General features: G+C 42.8%; 1 pseudogene; it reads right to left on the minus strand.

Moving 5' to 3' along the window:
- Window positions 1-618: 618 nt before the first annotated feature.
- LOC105539126 overlaps window positions 619-4,084 on the minus strand; it is a 14,994-nt pseudogene continuing 11,528 nt past the window's right edge.

Consider the following 4,084-nt stretch of genomic DNA (forward strand, 5'->3'; position numbering starts at 1 on the left):
AGGTGCATGTCATCACACTTGGCTAATTTTAAAATTTTTTGCAGAGATGGGGTCTGGCTATGTTGCCCAACCTGATCTTGAACTCCTGGGCTTAAGTGATCTCCTGCCTCAGCCTCCCAAAGTGCTGAGATAATAGGCATGAGCCACCATGCCCAGCCTCAAGTTTTCAATAGCTACTTGTGGCTAGCAGCTACTGCACTGGATGACACTAGTCTAGTCTAGGGCAGAGTCCATGATACATGGACATTATAGATGCAAACGTATGATTTCCCCTGCCTTTTTTTTTTTTTTTTTTTTGTTTTTTTTGAGACTGTCTCCCTCTGTCACCCAGGCTGGAGTGCAGTGGCGCAATCTCGGCTCACTGTAACCTCTGCCTCCCACGTTCAAGCAATTCTCCAGGCTCAGCCTCCCGAGTAGCTGGGATTACAGGCACACGCCACCACACCTGGCTAATTTTTGTACTTTGAGTAGAGACGAGGTTCCACCATGTTGGTCAGGCTGGTCTCTTAACTCTTGGCCTCAAGTAATCTGCCTGCTTCAGCCTCCCAAAGTGTTGGGATTACAGGTGTGAGCCACCGTGCCCCACCTGATCAATCTCTTAAAGAGAATCCAGCTTTATTACTGCCAGTACATGACCAAACTGCTACTATATTTGCCCTGAGAAAAATGGACAAAGGAAAATACTGTTAATTCATGAATAAAAACTTTGCAGAAAATTAGCCAGCATTTCATTTTCAAAAACTTCCCTCTTTGTTCAGTAGATACCAGCTACTGATGACTACATATACTAGGGAAAGTTTAAAATTAGGAAATGCTGATTTCTCACATAGGAATTTCTAAATCCTGTGAAGAAAAGCTTAAAGAGCTTCTGAATATACAGAAGTTCCATTTAAGGACTAGGTCCTCCTTGTAGATGCATCAAAATATTACAAATTCCAAACTGAGACTTAATTCTCAAATGTGTTTTACTTGTTCTAAAACAATCTATCCACAAATATAAAACTATAAGTAATAGATTGTTATTTTCCCACTATGGGAATCTTTAGTGTCAAAAAGTATTCTACGAAAAGAATTTTTTTAAAAATAAATTATATAATAAAAAATATGTACAAAATGGGTCACAGAGGACAGATTTGTATATGCATAGATAAATATATGGAAGGTAACATACATAACTGTTAACAAGGCCAGGCACAGTAGCTCACGCCTGTTATCCCAGCACTTTGGGAGGCTGACGTGGGTGGATTGCTTGAGGTCAGGATTTCAAGACTGGTCTAGCCAACATGGCGAAATCCTGTCTCTACAAAAATATACAAAAAAAGGAAAAAAATTAGCCAGGCATGGTAGCGCACACCTGTAGTCTCAGCTACTTGGGAGGCTGAGGAACAAGAATCTCTTGAACCCAGGAGACGGAGGCTGCAAGACCATGCCACTGCATTCCAGCTTGAGCGACAGAGTGAGACCCTGTCCCCTCCCTGCTCCCAAAAAGTGTTCACAGTAGTTACTACTGAAAAATGGGATTTAGGATGAACAAGATAATTTTACATTTTTTAAAATTCCCTACTAATCTGAATATTTTTATAATAAACATGTATAACTTAAGAATAGAAGTAAAAAAAATAAAGATAGATCATATGCAGATAGAATCTGAGTTTTCATTAAACTGTTTATAAGTTCAATATTTGTCTTAAAAAAGTCTCTAAAATTATGCATCATAAGGTTGGATGCAGTGGCTCATGCCTGTAATCCCAGCATTTGGGAGGCCGAGGCAGGTGGCTCACTTGAGATCAGGAGTTCAAGACCAGCTGGCCAACATGGTAAAACCCCATCTCTACTAAAAATGAAAAATTAGCTGGGCTTGGTGGCCCATGCCTGTAATTCCAGCTATTTGGGAGGCTGAGGCAGGAGAATTGGTTGAACCCAGGAGGCGAAGGTTGCAGTGAACCGAGATGGCACCACTGCACTCCAGTCTGGGTGACGGAGCAAGACTCTGTTTCTAAATAAATAAATAAATAAAGTTATGCATCATAAAAGTAACTTTAGGTGTATCAATTAAAGACTTCAGGCTGGGCAGAGTGGCTCACAACTGTAATCCCAGCACTTTGGGAGGCTGAGGCAAGAGGGTCATGTGAGCTCAAGAGTTCAAGACTAGCCTGGGCAACATAGCAAAATCCTGTCCCTATTAAAAATTTTTTAAAAATCAGCCAGGTGTGGTGCTGCCTGCCTGTAGTCCCAGCTACTCTGGAGGCTGAGGTGGGAGAATTGCTTGCACCTGGTGCCCAAGGCTGCAGTGAGCCATGGTTGCACCACTGCACTCCAACCTGGGCGACAGACCAAGACTCTGTCTCAAAAAAAAAAAAAAAAAAAGATTTCATAAACTTGCTGGTTAGACAGTATTAAAATTGTTAAAATTGGCCGGGCGCAATGGCTCACGCCTGTAATCCCAGCACTTTGGGAGGCCGAGGCGGGCGGATCACCTGAGGTCGGAGTTTGAGACCAGCCTGACCAACACGGAGAAACTCCGTCTCTACTAAAAATACAAAATTAGCTAGGCGTGGTGACACATGCCTGTAATCCCAGCTACTAGGGAGGCTGAGGCAGGAGAATCGCTTGAACCTGGGAGGCGGAGGTTGCGGTGAGCCGAGATCGCACCATTGCACTACAGCCTGGGCAATAAGAGTGAAACTCCGTCTCAAAAAAAATAAATAAATAAATAAATAAAATAAAAATAAAATAAAATTGTTAAAATTCTATCAGTCCAGGAATTTTAAAAATCTTTGACTTTAACAGATTAAAACACAGAAAGGAAATATAAGCAATAAAAATATTAAATCAAAATAAAACAACGACGACAACAAAAAAATCCAAGAGTGCTTCCAAGTTTAGCTTGCCTTCCACTCAGGTGGGAGAAAGTTCAAATATTGCTGATCTACACAAAATATCAATAATTAGTATGTTTTCATAACTTACTCGTTTTAATTCATAACTCAATGAGCAATAATAGAAGTTCATTTCCATTAATTGACTATGATTATTTAGCAGTCTGCAGTGCTAGAGAAAATATGAAAATCTAAAGCATATATATATATGTACAGTTTTTGAGACAGTGTCTTGCTCTGTCACCCAGCTGGAGTTCAGTGGTGTGATCACAGCTTACTGCAGCCTCAATCTCCCAGGCCCAAGCAGTCCTCCCACCTCAGCCTCCCAAAGTGCTATGATTACAGGTATGAGCCGCCATGCCTGGCCAAAAGCATATTTCTTTAAAATGCTACTGCTACGCCGGGTGCAGTGGCTCATGCCTATAATCCCAACACTTTGGGAGGCCGAGAAGGGAGGATCACCTGAGCCCAGGAGTTCCAGACCAGCCTGGGCAACATGGAGAAATCCCATCTCTACAAAACAACAACAACAACAAAAAGCCATAACAAACAAAAATTAGCCAGGCTTAATCTTGAGATGATTTAAAAGTATTATAGGAGGGCTGGCCATAGTGGCTCATGCCTGTAATACAGCCACTGGGGAGGCTGAGTGGAAGATTCCTTGAGCCCAGGAGTTTATGATCAGCCAGGGCAACATAGCGAGACAGCTCCCCCACTCCCTAGAAATAAAAAAACTTACCTGGGCATGGTGGCACACACACCTGTAGTCCTAACTACTTGAGAAGCTGAGGCAGAAGGATCCCTTGCACCCAGGAGTTTAAGGATGGTCCATGCACACACTTCATCTGGGCCTGTAGTGAAATAGGCTGCTCCCTTCCTGACTGACTGGAGGGGCTGGGGGAAATCCCAGCAGGGAGAAAGCAATCCCTTCACCCCAGTTGCCAAACAGAACCTCCCACCCCCTGGATTTTCCTTCTCCCTCCATCTCTGATGGTTCTGACTTTCCCAAACTGCTTTGGATCTTCTGATTCCTCTTGGGTTGAAGCAGACCAGTATTTTTTTTTAACAACATCCCCACTCCCCACCTGTTCCTCCCCGTTCCCATGCTGCCAACTTCTTCTTCCTCTTCTTTTATTTTTTTTAGTAGAGACGGGGTTTCATTGTGTTGACCAGGCTGGTCTTTAACTCCTGACCTCAAGTGATCC

The sequence above is a fragment of the Mandrillus leucophaeus genome, unplaced genomic scaffold, assembly GCF_000951045.1.
Source record: "Mandrillus leucophaeus isolate KB7577 unplaced genomic scaffold, Mleu.le_1.0 Scaffold20, whole genome shotgun sequence".
Classification (NCBI taxonomy): Eukaryota; Metazoa; Chordata; class Mammalia; order Primates; family Cercopithecidae; genus Mandrillus; species Mandrillus leucophaeus.